The sequence below is a fragment of the Nothobranchius furzeri genome, chromosome 12, assembly GCF_043380555.1.
Source record: "Nothobranchius furzeri strain GRZ-AD chromosome 12, NfurGRZ-RIMD1, whole genome shotgun sequence".
NCBI lineage: Eukaryota > Metazoa > Chordata > Actinopteri > Cyprinodontiformes > Nothobranchiidae > Nothobranchius > Nothobranchius furzeri.
The window spans coordinates 30187806-30197458 of record NC_091752.1 but is presented as its reverse complement, the minus strand read 5'-3'; the positions used below and the strand labels follow the sequence as shown (position 1 = coordinate 30197458).

Below are 9653 nucleotides of genomic sequence, written 5' to 3'. Positions count from 1 at the left end.
GCAGCCCGGACAGACGGTCAGCGATCTCCCCACAGGGAAAATAGAAGTTATTTTACAGCAGATTGCCTCACACTGCCCACACAAGCTAATTATACAGACTGCTCATGTGAGTCATGTATGGCAACATTTTTGCCATTGTGAAGCCTCCGTTCCAGTTCTAATGTGCTACAAGATGAGATGATGTAGGTTTTGGTTTTACATGTAATTTGTGGTTATAGTGCGTAAATTTTTCACTGCCTAATGAAAAAAAGGATTTGCCTTTAAAATGATCTCTTCGGTAAAATGAGATAAAAGTGTCACGGCTACCTCTGGGAATACATTTTTCCTTCCTTTGAAGCGAGATGGGACCTCTGTGTGTATCCGAGGTGAGAAAGGCCATGATTTAGATGAGTCTTGACACATAGAGATGGCAGCGGATTGTTTGTGTAGGGCAAAAACAGGAAGTGTGTCTCTGACAAGGCTCAGCTCAGATGAGCTCCCAGAACAGGGTCGGTGTTTTCTTTCAGCACAGCCGTCGAGACTACAGGCCCACTCAGCAACGTGTCCCCGACTGGAAAACACAACTGCCAGGTAGGAAAGGTGACAAGGTCACCATTTCAACACACACAAATGCAGTCTATATGTTTAAGTGTGTGAAAGTTTGTGTACCCCCGGTGCAGTTTTAAAGAGCTTCTTTTCATCTGTAAAAGTTTTATGATCCGTGGCATGGTGCCATGAAGTGGGACCACTTTGGATTCAGGTTTAGTTATTCAAGCTTTGATACTTTTAGGCCATTCTGATTTTTACTCCCATTAGATGATTTTACTGTCTGCCTGGAGTATCTCATCTTCTTCTATTGTTACTGTTGTAACTTTCTAGAGTAAAATGGATTTATATTATTTGTTACATGGATTAAAGATGGAAAATCAATCTCACAAAAGAAACAAAGTCCTCAAACATTGGCTCAGACAAAATAACAACACAGACAGGTTTTTGCCAGAAATACAAACATATCTGCCTTTTCTGTTATGCACAGAAGACACAGCAGGGTTACAAACTCTCCTGTAGCGCTGAACACCCGACCTGAAGATGTGCTTGTAGAGCATGCAGGAAAAAAGCAAATGTTCTTAGATTTCCACCATGGGAGGTGACCATCCTCTCCATGGATCATGGGCTCCCTAAAATAACCAGTTGGGTCTTTTTCTGCACGTTGCTCCATGGTGTGATGCACAGGCTCTGCTGAAGCACTTTTTATTAGACAAAACTGCTAACAGTTGACTTTTTGGAGGCTTTGGCAAATCTTACTCCTCCTATTTGGCCTTTGGTCCAGTAGCTGCTTTAAATATGTCCTTGATCAGGTAGAATTTTAGACTATACTATTTAATCTCGTTGAGCTGATCAGAGCATTGTGTTTGTGACCACATTTTTAGTCAGTAATAAAATCCACAAGTCTTTTGATGTCTACAGGTTCTAATATGTTCCAACCCTTAGGAAAAGCCCAATAATGCAAAAGTTTATGGTATAAAAACGTCAAAACTCCATCTTTGTAAAGCAAGTTTGCTGAGAAACCTTTTTTTTTAAGTTATTTTTTAAATGTGATCGTCCGCTCAGAGTTCCACATTCAGGCTGAATGTTAAAATAGTCTTCTACCCCTGTCTCCTGCATTAGCCACCGATAGAAAATAGATGGGGAAACGCGTGGATTAGAAAAAGCCACACATGTTCACGCCACACTAGCATTAACGGACTCCTCCAACAAAGCTCGGTACCAGGAAAGGTTGTTTATTTTTGCAGCCAGGAGAGCAGAGCACATCTCTGAAAGTAGAAGTTTACCAATCCGCTCCACAACATGGCAGAACTCCTTCAGACTTGTGTTGTTTGGGGAGGTAAATCATCCACATTGTAAAGCAAAAGGTGGCAATGAAAGGGTTGTGTAGCTATTAACAATTCAGAAATCAGATGTCTAAATATCTTGAATGATAATGAGTAAGACTCCAATCCTGCCGCTTTCTGCCCCTCTCTAACTTCTTTAACTTTATCCCAGAGAGAATAACTAACAAAATACCACAGCAAATGTATTGAGAAAAAAAAAAGAAGTGGATCATCTGCCTTGGCGGAAGAAGGCTGGACAAAAGCCCAAGGAAACTTGGGCCAGATTTTAAAAATAAGATAAGCTTGTTAAAATAACTGCTTGAATAGATGGCAGCTGGACCTCATTTCTTGGTTGTTAGAGGTATTTTACCTCATATCTCAAAAGCTGCTTAAGTTTAGACTGGTGCTGGTTCCAGGCAGTTCTGCTTGAGGGGTAATTCATACCTCCAGAGCCGCTGGGGTCTCATCGGTGTCACTCATCCGTCTGAACATCTTATGAGTTGTTATCACTGGCGGGTTGTTTACCAGCCAACAAGGAAGAGATTTTTGACACAACCTTAAGGTGTAACTGTAAAACAGCTTGGCAAGGAATGCTGAGACCATACTTGGTTTGATGAATAATGCAGAAAACCAACACATCTGATTTCAATGAGAGGATCAGAGAATTATTTTTAGAATATTGTAGAGACTGTTGCATGGGCTTCAGGGCTTTATTGATTTTAATAGCTTGCAAACCTTGGAAATGAGTATTTTACAGCTCTGTGTCACGGCCCGTGGTGAGCCTCCTGCATGTAACCCTGTTTTCCTCTGAGCATTGTTTCAGGTGGGCGTGTCTGAGAGTCTCCAGCTGCAGCTAATCCTGTCATCAAGGTCCAGGGGATTTAAGGTGCAGTGTGACACTTCACTTCGCTGGATGATCACTCTGTTTGGGTAGCTCTAGCGTTTTACCTGTCTCGATCTCGTGGTTTTCCTAGTTCCTGTGCGCTTGTTTGATCTTATTAATTTTTGCTGGATTTCCTGTTGCCAGAAAACCCTGACTACTCTTCCCTGCTCTGCTCCAGGCTTCGCTCCACAACCCACAATCTCCATACCAGCTTGGACTCCTGCAACCCAGATCACGCTGTCTCTTCCCCTGGCCGCCCGCTCTCAGCCGCTCACCTTCTCACACCAAACCTCTGCTCCTACCTCCCCTCTGGTTCAACGGTTGCTTCACCTTCTGGATCCTTCCTGCTCACCCGGACCTGACCTAGCCCTCCCTGAGCCTCTCACCACTACCTACTATCAGTAAGCTCCCTTCTTAAGATAATCCTCCGTCATTCCCACCAAATACTCACTGTCTCCCTCCTCAGAATCTCCTCCTGGAATCTTGCTGCCAGTCCTGCGCTGCGTCTGTTCCCGTTTTTCCTGTTACTCTTCATCTATTAATAAAGACGTTTTTATGTACTCACCTGTTCTCCGTTTTATGTTTATTCATTTAGCAGACTCTTTTATCCAAATCGACGCACAATTTCTGACCTGTAGGGCATGTTGTGAACTGTGGGGCAAACCGGAGTACCCGGAGGAAACTCACGCATGCATGGGGAGAACACGCAACTCCACGCAGAAAGGCCGCAGCCGAGTTTTGAACCTGCGACCTTTGTGCTGCGAGGCAACAGAGCTAACCACTGCGCCTCCATGCAGCCCTGTTGCTGCATGTGTTGTGATTCTGCATGTCGTGGGTCAAGAAACTGCCACCCACCATGACACTCTGTGGTAGTTTTCGTGTACATATAGCTCTGATGGGCTGTGTAAATCTATACTAGACCATTAAAGTGGATGTTATTTGTTGAATCAGACTGATGCTTATGTATTTAATGTGTGGTAGTCAGTGGTTACTCAAAAATACCACCAAAAACTATAATTTTACAAGATTCAGAAATCTACCCGGTGGCCACCCTGAGCAGAGTGACATTCTTATTCCTCTCCTGCCTGGTTTGCTGGATTCAGGTGAAACTGGGATTTAAGGTTGAAGCGACAGGCTTTCGAGAGGTGTTTTGCTACCTGCAGTGGCAGTCTGCAAGATTAGAGCAGAGATTTTGTAGCTTAAAACCAAGCAGCCCCACTGAGCTCTATGTGGGCACAAGTCAGCGTGAGAGTTGGGAGGACGGTTTTATCAAAGAGCATCTCCACATTTGTCACGTAAGTGACTGCTGGAGGCAACATTGGACCATCTCGGCTGCAGATGACCCCCTGAAACACTGCTGTGCTTTAGGACACGGCTAATAGAGATCATGAAACACAAGATAAAAGGCAGGTTTTTCTCCTCGCCTAAAATTAAAAGTACTTTCAGAACATACCTGAAAGAATAACTGAACAGCCAATTAGACCTCTGTCCAAGGTAAAGATGCTCATTGAGGATTGCATAAAAAAAAGATGCTTGAGAATTTTGCTCTGGTAGTTAAATCACCAAGTTGCTCCTTGATCCTATAAACCACGGTACGTCTTTCTTTCTAGCAAACTTATAAATTATTTCAGGTTGTTGCAATATTGATAAAATGGCTTCAAGTTGAAGATGTGATCAAAAAGTTTAAAACTGCACACTTTTACTTCCAAGCATTGGCACCATTTATGGGTCCATTTTCTTAAACATATGCCCACACGTAAACATCGTGACAGTGACTGATCATGTCCTAAGTTGTCTGCTTTCCCAGCAGCCATGTCCATGTAGGCTGCTCCTGCTGAGTCTGGCACAAGGCTAGGTTCTGTTGATATCGGCTTTGTTTGTGCCTGCATGGACTTGTGAGGGTGTGAAATGGTGTCGGAGCCACTAGTCCCCAATTTTGACAGTTTTTTTCCCCTCTCCTTTCGTGTGTGTGATAACTGTTACGACAGGATGGAATTATTGTAAAGAGAAACTCAAGGCATGAAGTGCGATCATCAGTTTGTAATAAATGCAGTAAACATTTTTGTTGAGTTCTTGGCTTCAGCATGGATTGGATGCTTATGTTTCATTCTTAAAGAAAATGTGCACCAGATCCTTGGGTGTATTACCTAAACCTGCTATTTGTGTCTAACCCATTCACGTCAGGGCACAAAATATGTATGACAGCTTGAATAGGGCCAAGTCAGAACCAGCAGTGATATTTAAACCATGGAAACGTTTAAAGCAACACTGAAGAGTTTTTAACACTTGAAACTTTTGCTTTGTAACTGGTTTCAGTGGTTCTTAAGCTATAAACTTGAGCATCTTCAAATTGGACAGCACTCTGTGGCCATCTCGTGACCAGAATCGGCACTTTTACATGCTTAAAGTGCATATTTTATCTGGCAGAAGGGGGCAGTACATACCAAAATAATTGCAAACAAGCAGAAATTTTGGGTTTGAGTAAGACTTACCAACGGAGGGCAATTAGGGTAAAAAATCCCTGGGATCGCAATTTTCGAAAAAGTATCTTGTGAAATAGTTCAACCTACAGCAAAATGACAAGCACATCAGACTCCTTTTCATCATTGGCAACAAGGGAAAAGGTAAATGTGTAAAACAAACATGTTTATGAATGTGAAAGTGTTGTAGCTACTTGTTACAAATCAGTGAAAGCATTTTGTTGTCACGAGCTCCTGTAGAAGGAAACATGGCATCGCTCAGAGTCTTAGGGTGTTTCTCAATGTTAAAGAACTTTGCCTTGATGTCTTGGTGCCGCCCTGGTGCCCTAGGAGATACGTCATCAGGAATCGCCAAGGCGTGTTCCAGTGTTCATGTTCTACCGAGGCGGCTGTTTTCCATTTGTTAGCTGTTTAGCCAGCTGAGCAAGGATACACGAGAGGTACATTGTAGCCTGGCCTTGGTCAAAAATTCCTCAAAATACAGCTCGCATTTTTTTTTCAAAAGGATGGCATACCAGGAGCCAGCGGCAAATTTCAAGTTTAAATATAAGTCAACTAGTTGTAGCGATAGGGCTGATATCTAAAATATTTTTTACAACCAAAGCAGTTGGCTATGGTTGGTTAGTTGCTTAGTAGTTGCAGCATCGGTGGCTAGCATGCTCACCTTACATATTTAATTTAACCAATATATACTCAATTTAAAAAGTAAATGGCTCATTAAACATTTATATTGAAACTTATATGTATAAAATATAACGTTACCTCACGTGACGTGATCGCCGCAGAAGTCGAGGTCACATGATGTAAGTCTGTTCTATTTAACCGTTTTCTTTGACCAAGGAAGGACAGTGTCCGAGCAAGTAAGGCACCTGGCCTTGCAAGACATCATCGCCTTGCAAGTCCAGGCACCTTGACACTGAGACAAGACATTCATGGTGATGCTACTGGACTGTAAGTCATATTTTTTTTGTCCAGTTGTGTGGATATTTTTTACTTCCTGGCTGATAGGAAGCCTAAAGCCTGGGCCACACCGGAGGCAGACACGCTGGTGTGCAGATTTTGAGAAGTCAAGTGGTCATATAGGACACGCCGTGTCGTGCCGCTGAGCGCTTCTTGGAAAGTTGCGCGATAGTCACAACATCATGCGGGACTTGAGAACAGAAAGCGGGGAGTGATTCTATTGTTTATACGTGATCAGTCTTGCTGTCGTGTTTCATGAGAGTCAAATTCATTAAAAATGGGTAAGTACGCAATTTATTTGAAAATTTTAAGATCAATGGTACTTTAAAGTTATCAAAACTGTGGCTGAGTTTGTGCCATGAAGCCGTTCTGCGTCGTAATGTCTGTTGTAAAGAACTCTACAATGTCGTAAACAGGCACGGCTCTGAGAGAGAATCGGTGCTCCCCGTGTGCCCACTCTCATTAACTATAATGGCTTTTATTTAAAATGATGGTACGACATGATGCGACGGGTGTGCCCCAGGCTTTAGTATTTCAAAGGATTCAAAGTTATTTAGACTTACAGCTATCTCACTTCTGCGTTTGTCCGTTTCTGGTTCAATGACACCAAGTTGGTGATGTGCATTTGTGGTCCTGGACATATTTTAACACAAAATTAAATGCAACTTTTGCCCCGTTCAAAAATATGCACTTTCTTCAGAATGCATCTTTAAAATTCACTGACATCCTATGTGAAATCCATGGCACACAACAAATGGGATAAGAAAATGGCGTTTTTAGCCTCATTGACTTTCATTCATTTTTGCGTTTTTTGGGAACTCATGGTCTGGAAGTAGATGGATGTGCCTAGTGGGCCATTCCCATCTGTACCGGGTCGGCCCGGGCCGGGTAGCCCCAGTTGGCCCGGTTGATTCCACACATCCTTGCCTTAAGCCCATGTGGGCTGATTCTGCCCACCAATCAGAGGCTTGCTCTAATGGAAGGTGTGAATTTGCTGTCAGCAGTGGGTGTGTTGTCCCTGGTCGGCCTGAAGCAGACCCCCTCGTGAAGAGGGCTGAGAATGAGCCTTGGTTGGCCCGGAAAAATACCAGGCCACCCAGATATGTAAACAACATACGCCACCCGGCCCGGGCCGACCCGGTACAGATGGGAATGGCCCATAAGGCTCCCCATATCAGTTGGCTCATGTTAGCATTAGCTATAGCAGGCGGTGGCAGGGTTGTTTGTGACAGTTGTAATTCTGCTTTCAGCCAGTAGGTGGGAGAAGCAGAAAACTTAAAGAGCAGTCACATCAAAATCTACTTTTTTTAAGCTGATAACTAGTATAAATGAGTGCCTAATAGTGTTGTAGACATGTGTGGTTATTATTTTTGCATTTTGATGCATTTTCTTTGAAAACTCTAAATTCTGTCTAAAAACGCAAGTCTAGCGCCATCTTCAACTCAAAAGTATTGAACATGTTTATTTTGAGTCAGTTTTAGCCAATGACTAACGAGAACAATGCTACGTATCCAGAACAGAGAGTCCCAGCAAAACTTCTAGTATTATAGTTATTTAGTTCTAGTAACTTGGCTGTTAATATTGTAGTTAAGTGTTTTTTACATGCTCCTCTTTCACCAACTTGATGGAGTTTGAACCAGGTTATGCTGGTTTGAAGAGCATTTCACAAATTAGTCCAAGCTGTTCCAGTAATTAGCCGGGTCCTGCCGAATACTGCTTCCTCAAAACAAAGATTTTTGGCCCAATTTGAGGTTAGCTAAATAATTACTTTTAACAGCTTCTAAAGACCGTTCCCTACCTGTAATTTTGCAGCTATATTTGCTATATTTATAAATGCAAAGTAAGAGAGATGTGGACTTGGTTCACGTAATTTAGACAATCAGTTTGGGTTAAGTTTTTGTACCAGTTAGTAACATCAGCGCTGATGCAGAGCAAGACGGACACTGACGAGCAGCTCCTCCTTCTGCTAAAAAGCTGACCCGGTTCTGAACTGGTGCTCCGGTTCTCATTAGAACATGTCTGATTCTGGACCCTGAGTTAGCTATGAGAGCAGTCAGATCACTCACCAGCAATGTTATAAAGCACATATATAAGACAGTTTGTTTTGTACATGATCTAAGTTACTAAACTCCCACAACAACGTGATGTTAATTTTTTTTCAGTCTAAGTCTGCCCAATAAATCTGCTGTCAGACTGATGTAGTCCTCCATCAGCCTGCACCGGTCCAGGCTAGAAGCCTTGCAGGTGAATTATTTTTAACCATCTGTCTCTCTTTACCTTCTAGTTTTAACATGTAATTATTTTAGCTTATTGTTACAAACGTTCTCTACAGCAGACAGTAACTTTAGCCCAGGGTAGGTGGCCGTGTCCTAGAGAGCTGCTATCGACACGTTTCAGTGGTTTTTCCTGCTTTAACATGCTAGATTAGCTGTTCAGCAGCTCAGCTATTTGCTGCTGATTAAAATAAGGTGTGTTGAAGCAGATAAACCTCTAAAACATGCTTGATAAGAGCTCTCTAAGGCCATGGGGCCTATCCCTGCTAATCTGATGCTATGGCTAACGGCTACCTACCATTCAGAGCTGGTTCTGTTGGGTCGGCTCCGGTAGTTTCAGGCAACTCACAAGCTCAAAACAATAAGAATCAGGTCCGCTTGTCTCCTCCAAATAGACTTGGTCCCTTCCTTCTTGACTGTCTGGGTAAGGAGGGGGAGAAATGTCCACCACCTTTAATGACTGCTCAGAGTGAACAATCTAGCTTCGTTTCGTTACCCATCCGTCTTCGTCACTGCCGCGGCTCCGCCCTCTCGGTCCGCCAGGCAACGCCTACTAATGTTGCAATTTTCAAAATTGATATGTGGGTGGAGAAGGACTCTGAGGCAGGGTTGACGACCCCTTCAGTGGCGGCGTCAGGGGGGGCGATATAGCTACCCCTGGATTAGTCAATGCACCCCCTTAGCACCCCCAAGTAAATATTAGATTTTTTTGTACAATTTAATTTTAATTTAACGTGTGGATGTGATAATATTTAACATACAAAACAAAAGTAATTTGCAAATTGTCATATAGATAGCAACAACTTAAACCAAAACAGGAAATTGATGATAACATTTGACCTCATTTTCCACCTGCGAACGAGTGAAAGGTAGAGCTAGCGGTAAAATGGATCGGTTTTCGTTGCCCAAATTTCCACAGGTTCAGTCAGAAACTAATGAATCTTTGGAAGTGATCTCAGACCCACAAAAACCTATGGATCTGGATGAAGAGAGTCAACCCTCAACTGCCGCAGCAGTTGAGGGTTTTGCCGCTGGAAAAACACTAATGTTAGCTAACCTTGCAACACTATAGATTGGTTTCTGTGTGGCTGTATGTGTTTATGATTTCATGGAAAAGTCAGCGATTGTTCATATGTTTATGATGTACCGGTATATTAATGATTGTTTCAGGTGTTGTTGAGGTTTTGTGCACGCATGTGTATCTGCT

At 42.8% G+C, this 9653-nt stretch overlaps 1 long non-coding RNA gene across 1 annotated transcript; it reads left to right on the top strand.

Moving 5' to 3' along the window:
* Positions 1 to 2566: 2566 nt before the first annotated feature.
* Positions 2567 to 3586, top strand: LOC129166723 (uncharacterized). The gene is made up of 3 exons (XR_008565623.2): positions 2567 to 2829; positions 2912 to 3134; positions 3200 to 3586. It is a non-coding gene; the product is annotated as an uncharacterized lncRNA (long non-coding RNA).
* Positions 3587 to 9653: the final 6067 nt, after the last annotated feature.